This window comes from Bos indicus x Bos taurus, chromosome X (genome assembly GCF_003369695.1).
Source record: "Bos indicus x Bos taurus breed Angus x Brahman F1 hybrid chromosome X, Bos_hybrid_MaternalHap_v2.0, whole genome shotgun sequence".
NCBI lineage: Eukaryota > Metazoa > Chordata > Mammalia > Artiodactyla > Bovidae > Bos > Bos indicus x Bos taurus.
Genome location: NC_040105.1, coordinates 102,252,751 through 102,273,549, shown reverse-complemented (window position 1 = coordinate 102,273,549; position 20,799 = coordinate 102,252,751).

The window sequence follows — 20,799 nt, the reverse complement described above, 5'->3', positions numbered from 1 at the left end:
ACCCTCTTCATTTATCTCACCATCACCTTCTTCTCCCCAACCCTTGTTCATAAGTCTGTTCTCTATGGGTCTTCATTGCTGCTCGGCAAACAATATATATATATATATATATATATATACAAAATATGTATAATTTATATACTATATATTATTTCATTGTATATATTTATACACACACACACACACATATATATATATATATATCTCACATATTTTTTATCCATTCATCTTTTGATGAATATTTAGGATGTTCCATGGATGGAGAAGCCTGGTAGGCTGCAGTCCATGGGGTCGCTAGAGTCAGACACGAATGAGCGACTTCACTTTCACATTTCACTTTCATGCTTTGGAGAAGGCAATGGCAGCCCACTCCAGTGTTCTTGCCTGGAGAATCCCAGGGATGGGGGAGCCTGGTGAGCTGCCATCTATGGGGTCGCAAGGAGTCAGAAACAACTGCAGCGACTTAGCAGCAGCAGTAGCAGCATGTCTTGGGTATTGTGAATAGTGTTGCTATTAATATAGTGGTGCATGTACCTTTTTAAATTATATTTTTGTCCAGATGTATGCCCAGGAGTGGGGTTGCTGGATCATGTGTTAAGTCTATTTTTAGTTTCCTGAGAAACCCCCATATTGGTTTCCCTTGAAGCTGCACCAACTTGCATCTCCACCAATAGCATAGCAGGGTTCTCTTTTCTACAAACCCTCTCCAGTATTTTACTTTTTAATGATGGCTATTCTGATAGGTGTGAGCTGGTACCTCATTGCAGTTTTTATTTGCATTTCTCTAATAGTTAGTGATGTTAAGCATCATTCCATTTGAGTGCTGACCATCTCTTTGGAGAAATGTCTGTGTAGGTTTTCTGTGCATTCTTTTATTGCTGTTGTTGTTGCTGAGTTGTATAAGTTTGTTCATATATTTTGGAAATTAAGCCTTTGTCAGTTGCATCATTTACAAATATTTTCTTCCAGTCTGTAGCTTGTCTTTTTGTAGCTTTTATGGTTTTCTTTTCTATACAGACTTCTTACAGAAGTCTGTAAATTTGATTAGGTCACATTTGCTTATTTTCTCTATTTATCTCTCTCTCTTTTTGCCTCAGGACACTGACCTAAAAAAACAATGTCATGATTTATGTCAGATAATGTTTTATCTGTTCTTTATTCTAGGTGTTTTGTGGTGTCATGTCTTATATTTAAGTCTTTAAGCCATTTTGAGTTTATTTTTGTGTGTGATGTGAGGGTGTGTTCTAATTTCATTAGTTTATATACAGCTGTCCAACCTTCCCACATCACTTGTTAAAGAGACTGACCTTGTGTCTATTTTATATTCCTGCCAAAATTATTTGATTGTAGGGTGTGTGTGTGTATGTGTTTGTGTGTTTTGTCTGTGTCACACAACTTGCGAGGTCTTATTTCCCTGACCAGGAATTGAACCCAGGCCTCTAGTAGTGGAAACATGGAGTCGTAACAACTGGGTGGCCAAGGAATTCCAAGTGTGTGGGTATAGATTGTCTTATAAAACACTACATTCCACACTGGAATTCCCTGATCTCCTAAATGATTTTTAATTTTCAATTATTATTTTACTGTTTGTACTGTTGAATATCTAATTTTATTAAATTATGTTTCTTCAACTATTGAACTGATCATGTGATCTTTTCCCTTTTGCTTGATAATATGGTTAATTATATTATTTTTGAATATATTAAAGCTTGAATTCTGGGGTTAAGCTATAATGATATATTCTCTTTTTTATGGACTATAGAATTCATACACACACACACACACACAAATATTTTTATTTTTGTTCACACAATGCAGCTTGGAGGATCTTAGTTCCCTGACCAGGGATAGAACCCAGGTTATGGCAGTGAAATTTCTGAATCCTAACCACTGGACCACTAGAGAATTCCTGTGTATGATTTTTCCATAACATTTTCTGTTTTCATAAGTGAGATTGGACAATAGTTTCTTAATACTGTCATTTTCATGTTTTTTATCTATGTAATTCTAGCTTTATAAAATGAATTGGAGATTGTTCCTTCTGTTCCTACACCTTGCCAGAACTTGCAAAACACTGCATTCATTTGTTCTTCAATGTTTTACAGATTTCATTAGTGAAACAAAATGAGCTTCATGTTTTATTAGTCGGAAAATTAAACATATTTCAGATTCAAAAGTTTACTTCATGCTTGCAATTCTCTTTTTTTCTTGATTGAAACATAATCTATGTATTCTAAAATTTCATTTCAAAGTATGCAATAAAGTGATTTCAGTAGTATATTCACAAAATTATGTAACCATCACACAATAGAATAAAACTATTCTCTAATTTTGGTGCATATACACAATGGAGTATTACTCAGCCATTAAAAAGACTACATTTGAATCAGTTCTAATGAGGTGGATGAAACTGGAGCCTATTATACAGAGTGAAGTAAGCCAGAAAGACAAACACCAATACAGTATACTAATGCATATATATGGAATTTAGAAAGATGGTAACGATAACCCTGTATACGAGACAGCAAAAGAGACACAGATGTATAGAACCGTCTTTTGGACTCTGTGGGAGAGGGCGAGGGTGGGATGATTTGGGAGAATGGCATTGAAACATGTATAATATCATATGTGAAATGAATCACCAGTCCAGGTGTGATGCATGACACAGGGTGCTTGTGGCTGGTGCACTGGGATGACCCAGAGGCATGGTATGGGGAGGGAGGTGGGGGGAGGTTCAGGATAGGGAACACGTGTACACCCGTGGTGGATTCATGTTGATGTGTGGCAAAACCAATACAATATTGTAAAGTAATTAGCCTCTAATTAAAACCAATAAATGTAAATTAAAAAAATAAAAATAAAATAAAGGCATCACTCCCCACAAAAAAATCTCATACACATTAGCAGTCATTCCAAATTCCTCTGCCCCTTGAAACCACTATAAACAGATTCTGCATCTATAAATTTGCTTAACCTAATCTGGATATTTCATATGAATAGAATTATTCATTAACTTGTGTCCAGCTTCTTTAACTTATTATGATTTGTAACATGTATCAGAATTTTATTTATTTTGAAGGCTGAAAAATATCCTATTTTATGTATATACCATATTTTGGTTACCCTTTCAGCAGCTGATGGCCATTCGGTTTGTTTCCACTGTGGGGGTGGTTATTTTGAGTAATGTTATAATGGTCATCCATTTATGTTTCGTGTCATCATGTGTTTTCAATTTTGTTGGGTATATATCTAGGAGTGGAATTGTTGAGTTATAAGGTAATGTGTGTGTGTGTATACACATATATGTGTTATAAGGTAATATATTATAAGGTTATACAAACACACACACACATATGTATATATATACATATAATATCTGTTTTCCAAAGCAGCTGCATCATTTTACATTACTACAAGAAGGATATGTTGTTTCAAAATTCTCCACATACTTGTTGACAATTGTTATTTTCTGCCTTCTTAGTTTAGGTATCCTATTTCACAGAACCTCTTGATGAAAGTGAGAGGAGAGTGAAAAAGCTGGCTTGAAATTCAACATTGAGAAAACTAAGATCATGGCATCCAGTCCCATCACTTCATGTAAATAGATGGGAAAACAAAGCAAACTGTGACAGACTTTATTTTCTTGGGCTCCAAAATCACTGAAAATGGTAACTGCAGCCATGAAATTAAGAGATGCTTGCTCCTGGGAAGAAAAGGTATAACAAACCTGGACACCATATTAAAAAGTGGAGACATTATTTTGCTGACAAAGGTCTGTCTAGTCAAAGCTATGATTTTTCCAGTAGTCATGTATGGATGTGAAAGTTGGACCTTAAAGAAGGCTAAGAATGAAAGAATTGATGCTTTTGAACTGTGGTGTTGGAGAAGCCTCTTGAGAGTCCCTTGGACAGCAAGGAGATCAAACCAGTCAATCCTGAAGGAAATCAGTCCTGAATATTTCCTGGAAGGACTGATACTGAAACTGAAGCTTCAGTACTTTGGCTACCTGATGCAAAGAACTGACTCTTGGAAAAGACCCTGAAACTGGGCAAGATTGAAGGCAGGAGGAGAAGGGGAGGACAGGAGATGAGATGATTGGACAGTGTCACCGACTTGATGGACATGAATTTGAGCAAGCTCCAGGAGTTGGTGATGGACAGGGAAGCCTCGATTGGTATAGTCCTTGGAATCTCAAAGAGTTGGACACCACTGAGTGACTGAACTAAACTGAACTTTCTTACAGCCTTCGTTGTCCAAGAGTCTTTCTGCCAGTGAAGAGTTAGTTTTCAGTGAGCATTGTTGCACGTGTGGATGTATTTTTCATGTGTTCATGGGAAGAGGTGGATTCAACATCCTTTTACTCTGCTGTCTTGATTCACTTTCTTCTAGATTAATGTTTTCTTCCTAAATTTACTTTAAAACTTTCAAAATCCGTGTTTTAGAAGTGTCCTGTGTAAATTGAATATATATTCTGATCTGAATATTTCTTTTCTAGCTAAATATTCTTTTTAGTTTTTATAATGACGTACATATTTAGATTTATATCTACCACTATATTTTATGTTTATTTTCTCTTCTTTACAGTTTTTAAATTTTTTTATCATATTTCTGTTTTCCTCATTTTAGTTTGAAAATTTTACTAATTCTATTCTTTAATAAATACCCTAGGATTATCAGTAATATATAAATTATTAATATAAAATATTTCCTTTTATTCTTTTTATTTTTATTTATTTATTTTAATTGCAGTCTAATTACTGTACAATATTGTAGTGGTTTTGCCATACATCAACATGAATCCGAACAGGTGTACACATGTTCCCCATCCTGAACCTCCCTCCCACCTCCCTCCCCATACCATCCCACTGGGTCATCCCAGTGCACCAGCCCCAAGCCCCCTGTGTCATGCATCAAACCTGGACTGGTGAGTCGTATCACATATGATATTATACATGTTTCAGTGCCATTCTCCCAAATCATCCCACCCTCGCCCTCTCCCACAGAGTCCAAAAGACTGTTCTATACATCTGTGTCTCTTTTGCTGTCTCATATACAGGGTTATTGTTACCATATTTCTAAATTCTATATATATGCATTAGTATACTGTATTGGTGTTTTTCTTTCTGGCTTACTTCACTCTGTATAATAGGCTCCAGTTTCATCCACCTCATTAGAACTGATTCAAATGTATTCATTTTTATGGCTAATACTCCATTGTGTATATGTACCAAAGCTTTCTTATCCATTCATCTGCTGATGGACATTTAATAGGTTGCTTCCATTCCCTGGCTATTATAAACAGTGCTGTGATGAACATTGGGGCACACATGTCTCTTTCAATTCTGGTTTCCTCAGTGTGTATGCCCAGCAGTGGGATTGCTGGGTCGTATGGCAGTTCTATTTCCAGGTTTTAAGGAGTATCCACATTGTTCTCCGTAGTGGCTAGTTTGCATTCCCACCAACAGTGTAAGAAGGTTCCCTTTTCTCCACACCGTCTCCAGCATTTATTGCTTGTAGACTTTTGGATAGCAGCCATTCTGACTGGCGTGAAATGGTACCTCATTGTAGTCTTGATTTGCATTTCTCTGAGAATGAGTGAGGTTGAGCATCTTTTCATGTGTTTGTTAGCCATCTGTATGTCTTCTTTGGAGAAATGTCTGTTTAGGTCTTTGGCCCTTTTTTTGGGGGGGGGGTCATTTAATTTTCTGGAATTGAGCTGCAGGTGTTGCTTGTGTATTTTTGAGATGAATCATTTGTCAGTTGCTTCATTTGCTATTATTTTCTCCCATTCTGAAGGCTGTCTTGTCACCTTGTTTATAGTTTCCTTCGTTGTGCAGAAGCTTTTAATTTTAATTACATCCCATTTGTTTATTTTTGCTTTTATTTCCAATATTCGGGGAGGTGGGCCATAGAGGATCCTGCTGTGATGTGTGTTGGAGAGTATTTTGCCTATGTTCTCCTCTAGGAGTTTTATAGTTTCTGGTCTTATGTTTAGATCTTTAATCTATTTTGAGTTTATTTTTGTGTATGGTGTTAGAAAATGTTCTAGTTTCATTCTTTTACAAGTGGTTGACCAGTTTTCTCAGCACCACTTGTTAAATAGATTGTTTTTCTCCATTCTATATTTTTGCCTCCTTTGTCAAACATAAGGTGTCCATAGGTCCGTGTATTTATCTCTGGGCTTTCTATTTTGTTCCATTGATCTATATTTCTGTCTTTGTACCAATACCATACTGTCTTGATGACTGTGGCTTTGTAGTAGAGCCTGAAGTCAGGGAGGTGGATTCCTCCAGTTCCATTCTTCTTTCTCAAGATTGCTTTGACTATTCGAGGTTTTTTGTATTTCCATAAAAATTGTAAAATTATTTGTTCTAGCTCTGTGAAGAATACTGTTGGTAGCTTGATAGGGATTGCATTGAATCTATAGACTGCTTTGGGTAGTATAGTCATTTTCACTATATTGATTATTCCAATCCAGGAACACAGTATATTTCTCCATATATTAGTGTCCTCTTTGATTTCTTTCACCTGTGTTTTATAGTTTTCTATATGTAGGTATTTAGTGTCTTTAGGTAGATATATTCCTAAGTGTTTTATTCTTTCATTGCAATGATGAATGGATTTGTTTCCTTAATTTCTCTTTCTATTTTCTCATTATTAGTGTATAGGAGTGCAAGGGATTTCTGTGTGTTGATTATATATCCTGCAAATTTACTATATTCATTGATTAGCTCTTGTAATTTTCTGGTGAAGTCTTAGGGTTTTCTAGTAGAGGATCATGTCATCTGCAAACAGTGAGAGTTGTACTACTTCTTTTCCAATTTGGATTGTTTTATTTCTTTTTCTGCTCTGATTGCTGTGGCCAAAACTTCCAAAGCTATGTTGAATAGTAGTGGTGAGAGTGGGCACCCTTGTCTTGTTCCTGAATTTAGAGGAAAAGCTTTCAATTTTTCACCATTGAGGATAATGTTTGCTGTGGGTTTGTCATATATAGCTTTTATTATGTTGCAGTATGTTTCTTCTATTTCTGCTTTCTGGAGATTTTTTTATCATAAACGGATGTTGAATTTTGTCAAAGGCTTTCTCTGCATCTATTGAGATAATCATATGGCTTTTATTTTTCAATTTGTTAATGTGGTGTATTACATTGATTGATTTGTGGATATTGAAGAATCCTTGCATCCCTGGGATAAAGCCCACTTGGTCATGATGTATGATCTTTTTAATGTGTTGTTGGATTCTGATTGTTAGAATTTTGTTAAGGATTTTTGCATTTCTTTTTTTTTTTTGGCATCTTTATTAGGTTTTGGTATTAGGGTGATGGTGGCCTCATAGAATGAGTTTGGAAGTTTACTTTCCTCTGCAATTTTCTGGAAGAGTTTGAGTAGGATAGGTGTTAGCCCTTCTCTACATTTTTGGTAGAATTCAGCTGTGAAGCCGTCTGCTGCTGCTGCTAAGTCACTTCAGTCATGTCTGACTCTGTTCGACCCCATAGATGGCAGCCCACCAGGTTCCCCCTTCCCTGGGATTCTCCAGGCAAGAAAAATGGAGTGGGTTGCCGTTGCCTTCTCCAATGCATGAAAGTGAAAAGTGAAAGTGAAGTCGCTCAGTCGTGCTTGACTCTAAGTGACCCCACGGACTGCAACCTACCAGGTTCTTCCATCTGTGGGATTTTCCAGGCAAGAGTACTGGAGTAGGGTGCCATTGCCATCTCTGGTGAAGCCATATGGACCTGGGCTTCTGTTTGCTGGAAAATTTCTGATTACAGTTTCAATTTCTGTGCTTGTGATGGGTCTGTTAAGATTTTCTATTTCTTCTTCATTCAGTTTTGGAAAGTTGTACTTTGCTAAGAATTTGCCCATTTCTTCCAAGTTGTCCATTTTATTGGCATATAATTGCTGATAGTAGTCTCTTATGATCCTTTGTATTTTTATGTTGTCTGTTGTGATCTCTCCATTTTCATTTCTAATTTTATTGATTTGATTTTTCTCCCTTTGTTTCTTGATGAGTCTGGCTAATGGTTTGTCAATTTTATTTGTCCTCTCAAAGAACCAGCTTTTGGCTTTGTTGATTTTTGCTATGGTCTCTTTTGTTTCTTTTGCATTTATTCCTGCCCTAATTTTTAAGATTTATTTCCTTCTACTAACCCTGGGGTTCTTCATTTGTTGTTGTTGTTGTTGGTTTTTTTTTCCTAGTTGCTTTAGGTGTAGAGTTAGAATATTTATTTTACCTTTTTTCTTGTCTCTTTAGGTATACCTGTATTGCTATGAACCTTCCCCTTAGCACTGCTTTTACAGTGTCCCACAGGTTTTGGGTTGTTGTGTTTTCATTTTCATTCATTTATATGCATATTTTGATTTCTATTTTGGTTTCTTCTATGATTTGTTGGTTATTCAACAGCATGTTGTTCAGCCTCCATATGTTGGAATTTTTAATAGTTTTTCTCCTGTAATTGAGATCTAATCTTACTGCATTGTGGTCAGAAAAGACGCTTGGAATGATTTCAATTTTTTTGAATTTACCAAGGCTAGCATTTGTCTTACATACTGTGGTGCTCTTATGTTGGGCACATTTATGGCCCAGGATGTGATCTATCTTGGAGAAGGTTGTGTGTGTGCTTGAGAAAAAGGTGAAATTCATTGTTTTGGGGTGAAATGTCCTATAGATATCAATTACGTCTAACTGGTCTATTGTATCATTTAAAGTTTGTTTTTGCTTGTTAATTTTCTATTTAGTAGAACTATTCATAGGTGTAGAGCTTCCCTGGTGGCTCAGAGGTTAAAGCATCTGCCTCCAATGTGGGAGACGTGGGTTTGATCCCTGGGTCGGGGAGATCCCCTGGAGAAGGAAATGGTAACCCACTCCACTATTCTTGCCTCGAGAATCCCATGTACGGAGAAGCCTGGTAGGCTACAGTCCATGGGGTCGCAAAGAGTTGGACATGACTGAGTGACTTCACTTTCACTTTCTTTCATTCATAGGTGCAAGTTGGGTATTAAAGTCTCCCACTATTATTGTGTTATTGTTAATTTCCTCTTTCATACTTGTTAGCATTTGTCTTACATATTGTGGTGCTCCTCTGTTGGGTGCATATATATTTATAATTGTTATATCTTCTTCTTGGATTGATCCTTTGATCATTATGTAGTGTCCTTCTTTGTCTCTTTTCACATCTTTTGTTTTTAAGTCTATTTTATCTGATATGAGTATTGCTACTCCTGCTTTCTTTTGGTCTCTCTTTGCATGGAATATCTTTTTACAGCCCTTCACTTTCAGTCTATATGTGTCCTTGTTTTGAGGTGGGTCTCTTGTAGATAACACATATGGGGGTCTTGTTTTTGTATCCATTCAGCCAGTATTGTCTTTTGATTGAGGCATTCAACCCATTTACCTTTAAGGTAATTATTGATAAGTATGATCCCGTTGCCATTTACTTTATTGTTTTGGGTTCGAGTTTATACACCCTTCTTGTGTTTCCTTTCTAGAGAAGATCCTTTAGCAGTTGTTGGGGAGCTGGTTTGGTGGTGCTGAATTCTCTCATCTTTTGCTTGTCTGTAAAGCTTTTGATTTCTCCTTCATATTTGAATGAGATCCTTGCTGGGTACAGCAATCTGGGCTGTAGATTATTTTATTTCTTCACTTTAAGTGTGTCCTGCCATTCCCTCCTGGCTTGAACAGTTTCCACTGAAAGATCAGCTGTTATCCTTATGGGAATCCCCTTGTGGGTTATTTGTTGTTTTTCCCCTGCTGATTTTAATATTTGTTCTTTGTGTTTGATCTTTGTTAACTTGATTAATATGTGTCTTGGGGTGTTTTGCCTTGGGTTTATCCTGTATGGGACTCTCTGGGTTTCTTGGACATGGGTGATTATTTCCTTCCCCATTTTAGGGAAGTTTTCAACTATTATCTCCTCAAGTATTTTCTCATGGTCTTTCTTTTTGTCTTCTTCTGGGACTCCTATGATTTGAACATTGGGGTGTTTAACATTGCCCCAGAGGTCTCTGAGATTGTCCTCATTTCTTTGATTCGTTTTCTTTTTTCCCCTCTGATTCATTTATTTCTACCATTCTATCTTCTACCTCACTAACCCTATCTTCTCCCTCAGCTATCCTACTGTTGGTTCCCTCCAGAGTGTTTTTAATCTCATTTATTGCATTATTCATTATATATCGACTCTTTTATATTTCTGCTAGGTCCTTATTAAACCATTCTTGCATCTTCTCAATCCTTGTCTCCAGGCTATTTATCTGTGATTCCATATTGTTTTCAAGATTTCAATAAAATGGATCATTTTTACTATCATTATTCGGAATTCTTTATCAGGTAGATTCCCTATCTCTTCCTCTTTTGTTTGGTTTGGTGGGCATTTATCCTGTTCATTCACCTGCTGGGTATTCCTCTGTCTCTTCATCTTGTTTATATTGCTGTCTTTGGGTTGGCCTTTCTGTATTCTGGCAGTTTGTGGAGTTATCTTTATTGTGATGTTTCGTAGGTGTGGGTGGGGTTCTATGCGAGGCTTGTCAAGGTTTCCTGTTTAGGGAAGCTTGTGTCGGTGTTCTGGTGGGTAGAGCTGGATTTCTTCTCTCTAAAATGCAATGAAGTGTCCAGTAATGAGTTATGAGATGTCACTGGGTTTGGAGTGACTTTGGGCAGCCTGTATATTGAAGCTCAGGGTTATGTTCCTGTGTTGCTGGAGAATTTGTGTGGTATATCATGCTCTGGAACTTGTTCGCCCTTGGGTGGTGCTTTGTTTCAGTGTACGTATGGAGGCATTTGATGAGCTCCTGTCAATTAATGTTCCCTGGAGTTAGGAGTTCTCTGGTGTTCTCAGAATTTCAACCTAAGCCTCCTGCTTCTGGTTTTCAGTCTTATTTTTACAATAGCCTCAAGATTTCTGCTTCTCCTTTCGAAGACAATGGGCTGCTTTTCTAGGTGCCTGATGTCATTTGCTGGCATTCAGAAGTTTTTTTTTTTTTTTTTTTTGTAGAATTTAGTTAGTGTTCAAATGTTCTCTTGATGAATTTGTAGAGGAGAAAGTGGTCTTCCCGTCCTATTCCTCCGCCATCTTAGGACTGCCCCTCTATCCCTTTTATTTATTTATTTTTATTTTTATTGGAGGCTAATTACTTTACAATGTTCTGGTAGTTTTGCCATACTTTCACATGAATAATCCATGACAGTACATGTGTTCCCCATCCTGAACCCCCTCAGTCTCCCTCTCCATCCAATCTGTTAGGGTCATCCCAGAGCAACAGCCATGACAACCCAGCCACATGCATCAAATCTGGACTGGCGATATGTTTCAATGCTATACTTTCAAATCATCCCAACCCGCCTTTTCCCACAGAGTCCAATAGTCTGTTCTTTCCATCTGTCTTTTTTGATGTCTGCATATAGGGTCATCATTCAGTTCAGTTCAGTTCAGTTCAGTTGCTCAGTCATGTCCGACTCTTTGCGACCCCATGAATCGCAGCATGCCAGGCCTCCTTGTCCATCACCAAATCACAGAGTTCACTCAGACTCATGTCCATCGAGTCAGTGATGCCATCCAGCCATCTCATCCTCTGTCGTACCCATCTCCTCCTGCCCCCAATCCCTCCTAGCATCAGAGTCTTTTCCAATGAGTCAATTCTTCGCATGAGGTGGCCAGAGTACTAGAGTTTCAGCTTTAGCATCATTCCTTTCAAAGAAATCCCAGGGCTGATATCCTTTAGAATGGACTGGTTGGATTTCCTTGCAGTCCAAGGGACTCTCAAGAGTCTTCTCCAACAGCACAGTTCAAAATCATCAGTTCTTCAGCGCTCAGCTTTCTTCAAGGTCCAACTGTCACATGTATACATGACAACTGGAAAAACCATATCCTTGACTAGATGGACCTTTGTTGGCAAAGTAATGTCTCTGCTTTTGAATATGCTATCTAGGTTGCTCATAACTTTCCTTCCAAGGAGTAAGTGGCTTTTAATTTCATGGCTGCAGTCGCCATCTGCAGTGATTTTGGAGCCCCCAAAAATAAAGTCTGACACTCTTTCCACTATTTCCCCATCTATTTCCCATGAAGTGATGGGACCGGAAGCCATGATCTTAGTTTTATGAATGTTGAGTTTTAAGCCAACTTTTTCACTCTCCTCTTTCACTTTCATCAAGAGGCTCTTTAGTTCTTCTTCACTTTCTGTCATAAGGGTGGTGTCAACTGTATATCTGAGGTTATGGATATTTCCCCCGGCAATCTTGATTCCAGCTTGTGTTTCTTCCAGTCCAGCATTTCTCATGATGTACTCTGCATATAAGTTAAATAAACAGGGTGACAACATACAGCCTTGATGTACTCCTTTTCCTATTTGGAACCAGTCTGTTGTTCCATGTCCAGTTCTAACTGTTGCTTCCTGACCTGCATATAGGTTTCTCAAGAGAGAGTTCAGGTGGTCTGGTATTCCCATCTCTTTCAGAATTTTACACCGTTTATTGTGATCCACAGTCAAAGGCCTTGGCATAGTCAATAAAGCAGCAATATATGTTTTTGTTGAACTATCTTGCTTTTTCGATGATCCAGCGGATGTTGGCAATTTGGTCTCTGGTTCCTCTGGCTTTTCTAAAACCAGCTTGAACATCTGGAAGTTCATGGTTCCCGTACTGCTGAAGCCTGGCTTGGAGAATTTTGAGTATTACTTTACTAGCATGTGAGATGAGTTCAATTGTGTGGTAGTTAGCATTCTTTGGCATTGCCTTTCTTTGGGATTGGAATGAAAACTGACCTTTGCCAGTCCTGTGGCCACTGCTGAGTTTTCCAAATTTGCTGGCATATTGAGTGCAGCACTTTCCCAGCATCATCTTTCAGGATTTGAAATAGCTCAACTGGAATTTCATCACCTTCACTAGCTTTGTTTGTAGTGACGCTTTCTTTTTTTTTTTTAGTTGTATTTATTTTACTTTTTACCTTTACAATATTATTATATTGGTTTTGCCATATATCAACATGAATCTGCCACAGTTATACACGTGTTCCCCATCCTGAACCCTCCTCCCTCCTCCCTCCCCTTACCATCTCTCAGGGTCGTCCCAGTGCACCAGCCCCAAGCATCCAGTATCGTGTATCAAGCCTGGACTGGTGACTAGTTTCATATATGATATTTTACATGTTTCTATGCCATTCTTTCAAATCATCCCACCTTCTCCCTCTCCCACAGAGTCCAAAAGACTGTTCTATACTTCAATGTATCTTTTCCTGTCTCTTTACAGGGTTATTTTTTACCATCTTTCTCAGTTCTAATGAGGTGGATGAAACTGGAGCCTATTATAAAGAGTGAAGTAAGCCAGAAAGAAAAACACCAGTACAGTATACTAACGCATATATATGGAATTTAGAAAGGTAGTTTTGCTTTCTAAGGCCCACTTGACTTCACATTCCAGGATGTCTGGCTCTAGATGAGTGACCACACCATCGTGATGATCTGGGTTTTGAAGATCTTTTTTGTATAGTTCTTCTGTGTATTCTTGCCACGTCTTCTTAATATCTTCTGTTTCTGTTAGGTCCATACCATTTCTGTCTTTTGTCGAGCCCATCTTTGCATGAAATGTTCCCTTGCTATCTCTAATTTTCTTGAAGAGATCTTTAGTCTTTCCCCTTCTGTTGTTTTCCTCTATTTCTTTGCATTGATCGCTGAGGAAGGCTTTCTTATCTCTTCTTGCTATTCTCTGGAACTCTGCACTCAGATGCTTATATCTTTCCTTTTCTCCTTTGCTTTTCACTTCTCTTCTTTTCACAGCTATTTGTAAGGCTTCCCCAGACAGCCATTTTGCTTTTTTGCATTTCTTTTCTATGGGGATGGTCTTGATCCTTGTCTCCTGTACAATGTCACAAACCTCAGTCCATAGTTCTTCAAGCACTCTATCATCAGATCTAATCCCTTAAATCTATTTCTCACTTCCACTGTATAATCATAGGGATTTGATTTAGGTCATACCTGAATGGTCTACTGGTTTTCCCTACTTTCTTCAATTTAAGTCTGAATTTGGCAATAAGGAGTTCATGATCTGAGCCACAGTCCCCTCCTTGTCTTGTTTTTGTTGACTGTACAGAGATTCTCCATCTTTGGCTGCAAAGAATATATGTTATTTCAGTGTTGACCATCTAGTGATGCCCATGTATAGAGTGTTCTCTTGTGTTGTTGGAAGAGGGTGTTTGCTATGACCAGTGCATTTTCTTGGCAAAACTCTATTAGTCTTTGCCCTGCTTCATTCTGTATTCCAAGGCCAAATTTGCCTGTTACTCCAGGTGTTTCTTGACTTCCTACTTTTGCATTCCAGTCCCCTATAATGAAAAGGACATCTTTTTTGGGTGTTAGTTCTAAAAGGTCTTGTAGGTCTTCATAGAACCATTCAACTTCAGCTTCTTCAGCGTTACTGGTTGGGGCGTAGACTTGGATTATTGTGATATTGAATTGTTTGCCTTGGAAAGGAACAGAGATCACTCTGTCGTTTTTGAGATTTCATCCAAGTACTGCATTTCAAACTCTTTTGTTGACCATGATGGCTACTCCATTTCTTCTGAGGGATTCCTGCCCACCGTAGTAGATATAATGGTCATCTGAGTTAAATGCACCAATTCTGGTCCATTTTAGTTCGCTGATTCCTAGAATGTCGACGTTCACTCTTGCCATATCTTGTTTGACCACTTCCAATTTGCCTTGATTCATGGACCTGACATTCCAAGTTCCTATGCAATATTGCTCTTTACAGCATCAGACCTTGCTTCTATCACCAGTCACATCCACAACTGGGTATTGTTTTGCTTTGGCTCCATCCCTTCATTCTTTCTGGAGTTATTTCTCCTTTGATCTCCTACTGGGCACCTACTGATCTGGGAAGTTCCTCTTTCAGTATCCCATCATTTTGCTTTTTCATAATGTTCATGGGGTTCTCAAGGCAAGAATACTGAAGTGGTTTGCCATTCCCTTCTCCAGTGGAGCACATTCTGTCAGACCTGTCCACCATTACCCGCCCATCTTGGGTGTCCCCAATGGGCATGGCTTAGTTTCATTGATTTAGACAAGGCTGTGGTCCTAATGTGATTAGATTGACTAGTTTTGTGTGATTATGGTTTCAGTGTGTTTGCTCTCTGATGACCTCTTACAATACCTACTGTCTTACTTGGGTTTCTCTTACCTTGCACGTGGGATATCTCTTCATGGCTGCTCCAGCAAAGCGTAGCTGCTGCTCCTTACCTTGGACGAGAGGTATCTCCTTACCACCACCCCTTCTGACCTTGAACGTGGAATAGCTCCTCTAGGCCCTCCTGTGCCCGCGCAGCCAGTGTTCCTTGGAGGTGGGGTTGCTCCTCCTGGAATGGTCATCATTACTATCTTTCTAAATTTCAAATATATGAATTAATATATGTATTGATGTTTTTCTTTCTGACTTAATTCACCCACTATAATAGGCCCCAATTTCATCCACCTCATTAAAACTGATTCAAATGCATTCCTTTTAATAGCCAAGTAATATTCCATTGTATGTATGTACCATGGCTTTCTTATCCATTTATCTGCCAATGGACATCCAGGTTGCTTCCATGTCCTGGCTATTGTAAACATGGCTGGGATGAACATTGGGGTACATGTGTCTCCTTCAGTTCTCATTTCCTTTGTGTGTATGCACAGCAGTGGGATTGCTAGGTCGTATAGAAGTTCTATTTCCAGATTTTTAAGGAATCTCCATACTGTTCTCCATGGTGGCTGTACTAGTTTGCATTCCAACCAACAGTGTAAGAAGATACTTTTTTCTCCACACCTTCTCCAGAATTTATTGTTTGTAGACTTTGTGATAGCAGCCATTCTGACAGGCATGAGATGATACCTAATTGTAGTTTTGATTTGCATTTCTCTAATAATGAGTGATGTTGAGCATTTTTTCCCATGAGTTTGTTAGCCATTTGTATATCTTCTTTAGAGAAATGTCTGTTAGTTCCTTAGCCCATTTTTGTATTGGGTTGTGTATTTTTCTTGAATTGAGCTTCATGAGTTTCTTGTATAATTTTGAGATTAATTCTTTGTCAGTTGCTCACTCCAGTATTCTTTCCTGGAGAATCCCATGGACAGAAGAGCCTGGTAGGCTATAGTTCACGGGGGTTGCAAAGAGTCAGACACAACTGAAAGAAATCACTTTTTTTCCTTCTTTCTTTCATTTGCTATTTTTTCTCCCATTCTGAAGGCTGTCTTTTCACCTTGCTTATAGTTTCTTTTATTGTGCAAAAGCTTTTAAGTTTAATTAGGTCCCATTTCTTAATTTTTATTTATACCCATTACTCTGGGAGGGTGGTCTAGAGAATCCTGCTGTGATTTATGTCAGAGAGTGTTTTGCCTATGTTTTCCTCTAGGGGTTTTATAGTTTCTGGTCTTACATTTAGATGTTCAATCCATTTTGAGTTTATTTTTGTGTATGGTGTTAGATAGTGTTCTAGTTTCATTCTTTTACAAGTAGTTGACCGGTTTTCCCAGGACACTTGGTAAAGAGATTGTCTTTTCTCCGTTGTATATTCTTGCCTCCTTTGTCAAAGATAAGGTGTCAATAGGTGCTTGGATTTATTTCTGTGCTTTCTATTTTGTTCCACTGATCTGTGTTTCTGTCTTTGTGCTAGTACCATACTGTCTTGATGACTGTTGCTTTACACTATAGCCTGAAGTCAGGCAGGTTGATTCCTCCAGTTCCACTCTTCTTTCTCAAGATTGCTTTGGGTATTTGAGGGTTTTTTTTTTTTTTTGTAATTCCATACAAATTGTGAAATTATTTGTTTCAATTCTCTGAAAAATACCGTTGGTAGCTTGATAGGGATGGCATTGAATCTATAGATTGCTTTGGGTAGTATACTCATTTTCACTATATTGATTCTTTCGATCCATGAGCATGGTATATTTCTCCATATATTAGTGTCCTCTTTGATTTCTTTCACCAGTGTTTTATAATTTTCTATATATAGGTCTGATATTTCTTTAGGTAGATTTATTCCTAAGTTTTTTTTTTTTCTCTCACGATGGTGAATGAAATTGTTTCCTTAATTTCTCATTTTGTTTTCTCATTGTTAGTGTATAGGAATGTAAGGGATTTCTGTGTGTTAATATTATATCCTGCAAGTTTATTATAGTCATTGATTAGCTGTAGTAATTTACTGGTGGAGTCATTAGGGTTTTCTATGTAAAGGATCATGTCATCTCCAAACAATGAGAATTTTACTTCTTCTTTTCCAGTCTGGATTATTTTTCTTTCTTTTTCTGTTCTGATTGCTGTGGCCAAAACTTTCAAAACTAAGTTGAATAGCAGTGTTGAGAGTCGGCGTCCTTGTCTTGTTCCTGATTTTAGGGCAAATCCTTTAAATTTTTCACCATTGAGGATAATGTTTGCTGTTGGTTTATTATATATAACTTTTATTATGTTGAGGTATGTTCCTTCTATGCTTGCTTTCTGGAGTTTTTTTTTTTTTTTTAATCATAAATGGATGTTGAATTTTGTCAAAGGCTTTCTCTGCATCTACTGAGACAATAATGTGGGTTTTATCTTTCAATTGGTTAATGTGGTGTATCACATTGATAGATTTAAGAATGTTGAAGAATACTTGCATCCCTGGTATAAAGCCCACTTGGTCATGATGTTTGGTCTTTTTAACATATTGTTGGATTTTGTTTGCTAGCATTTTGTTAAGGATTTTTGCATCTATGTTTTTCAGTGATTTTGGCCTGTGGTTTTCTTTCTTTGTGGCATCTCTGTCTGGTTTTGGTATTAGGGTGATGGCGGCCTCGTAGAATGAATTTGGAACTTTACCTTCCTGTGCAATTTTCTGGAAGAGTTTGAGTAGGATAGGTGTTAACTCTTCTCTAAATTTTTGGTAGAATTCAGCTGTGCAGCCATCTAGTTCTGAGCTTTTGTTTGTTGGAAGAATTCTGATTATGGTTTTGATTTCTGTGCTTGTGATGGGTCTATTAAGATTTTCTATTTCTTCCTGGTTCAGTTTTTGAAAGTTATACTTTTCTAAAAATTTGTCCATTTCTTCCAAGTTGTCCATTTTATTGGAATATCGTTGCTGATAGTAGTCTCTTATGATCCTTTGTATTTCTGTGTTGTCTCTTGCAATTTCTCCATTTTCATTTCTAATTTTGTTGATTTGATTGTTCTTCCTTTGTTTCTTGATGAGTATGGCTAATGGTTTGTGTATTTAGTTATCTTCTTGAAGAACCAGCTTTCAACTTTGTTGATTTTTGCTATGGTCTCTTTTCTTTCTTTTTCACTTATTTCTGCCCTAATTTTTGTTATTTCTTGCCTTCTACTCACCCTGGGGTTCTCCATTTCTTCCTTTTTTAGTTGCTGTAGGTGTAGAGTTAGGTTATTTATTTGATTTATCTCCTGTTTCTTGAGCTAACCTTCTACTGTTACGACCCTTCCCCTTAGCACTGCTTTTACTGAATCCCATAGGTTTTGGTTGTTGTGTTTTCATTTTCATTCATTTCTACGCATATTTTGATTTATTTTTTTATTTTTTCTGTGATTTGTTGGTTATTCAGGAGTGAGTTGTTTAGCTTCCATATACTTTTATATTAATATTTTTTCCTGTAGTTTACTTCTAATCTTACCTCATTGTGATCAGAAAAGATACTCAAGATGATTTCAATTTTTTTGAATTTATCAAGGCTAGATTTATGCCACAGGGTGTGATCTGTCCTGGAGAAGGTTCCATGTGCACTTGAGAAAAAGGTAAAATTCATTTCTTTGAGGTGATATGTCCTATAGCTATCAATTAGGTCTAACTGGTCCATTGTATCTTTTAAAGTTTGTTTTTCCTTGCTAATTTTCTATTTAGTTGATCTATCCATAGGTGAGAGTTGGGTATTAAAGTCTCCCACTATTATTGTGTTATTGTTACTTTCCCCTTTCATATTTGTAAGCATTTGCCTTACATATCACAGTGCTCCTATGATGAGTGCATATATATTTATAATTGTTATATCTTCTTGGATTAATCCTTTGATCAATATGTAGTGTCCTTCTTTGTCTCTTTTCACGGCCTTTATTTCAAAGTCTATTTTACCTTATATGAGTATTGCCCCTCCTGCTATCTTTTGGGCTCCATTTGCATAAAATATCTTTTTCCAGCCCTTCACTTTCAGTCTGTATGTGTCCCTAGTTTTGACGAGGGTCTCTTGTGGACAACATATATAGGGGTCCTGTTTTTGTATTCATTCAGCTAGTATTTGTATTTTGGTTGGGGCATTCAACCCATTTACATTTAAGGTAATTATTGATAAGTATGATCCTGTTGCCATTTGCTTTGTTGTTTTGCATTCAAATTTATAAACCTTTTCTGTGTTTCCTGTCTAGAGAAGATCCTTTATCATTTGTTGGAGAGCTGGTTTGGTGATGCTGAATTCTCTCAGCTTTTGCTTGTCTGCATAGATTTGATTTCCCCTTCATATTTGAATGTGATCCTTGCTGGATACAGTAATATGGGTTGAAGGTTTTTCTCTTTCATCACTTTAAGTATGTCCTGCCATTCCCTTCTGGCTTGAAGAGTTTCTACTGAAAGATCAGCTGTTACCATTATGGGGATCCCCTTGTGTGTTGTTTGTTGTTTTTCCCTTGCTGCTTTTAATATTTATTCTTTGTGATTGATCTTTGCTAATTTGATTAATATGTGTTTTGGGTGTTTCACCTTGGGTTTAAGCCTCTTGGAACTCTCTGAGTTTCTTGAACTTGAGTGGCTATTTCCTTCCCCATTTTAGGGAAGTTTTCAACTATTATCTCCTCAAGTATAAAAGGAATCCAAATTGGAAAAGAAGAAGTAAAACTCTCACTGCAGATGACATGATCCTCTACATAGAAAACCCTAAAGTCTCCACCAGAAAATTACTAGAACTAATCAATGATTATAGTAAAGTTGCAGGATATAAAATCAACACACAAAAATCCCTTGCATTCCTATACACTAATAATGAGGAAACGGAAAGAGAAATTAAGGAAACAATTCCATTCACCATTGCAACGGAAAAAATAAAATACTTAGGAATATATCTACCTAAAGAAACTAAAGACCTATATATAGAAAACTATAACACTGGTGAAAGAAATCAAAGAGGACACTAGTAGATGGAGAAATATATCATGTTCATGGATTGGAAGAATCAATATTGTGAAAATGAGCATACTACCCAAAGCAATCTATAGATTCAATGCAATCCCTATCAAGCTACCAATGGTATTCTTCACAGAGCTAAAACAAATAACTTCACAATTTGTATGGAAATACAAAAAAAACTCAAATAGCCAAAGCTATCTGGAGAAAGAAGAATGGAACTGGAGGAATCAACCTACCCGACTTCAGGCTCTACTACAAAGCCACAGTCATCAAGACAGTATGGTACTGGCACAAAGACCGAAATGTGGATCAATGGAACAAAATAGACAGCCAGGATATTAATCCACACTCCTATGGACACCTTATCTTTGACAAAGGAGGCAAGAATATACAATGGATTAAAGACAATCTCTTTAACAAGTGGTGCTGGGAAAACTGGTCAACCACTTGTAAAAGAATGAAACTAGAGCACTTTCTAACACCATACACAAAAATAAACTCAAAATGGATTAAAGATCTAAATGTAAGACCAGAAAGTATACAACTCCTAGAGGAGAACATAGGCAAAACACTCTCCGACATACATCACAGCAGGATCCTCTATGACCCACCTCCCAGAATACTGGAAATAAAAGCAAAAATAAACAAATGGGACCTAATTAAACTTAAAAGCTTCTGCACAA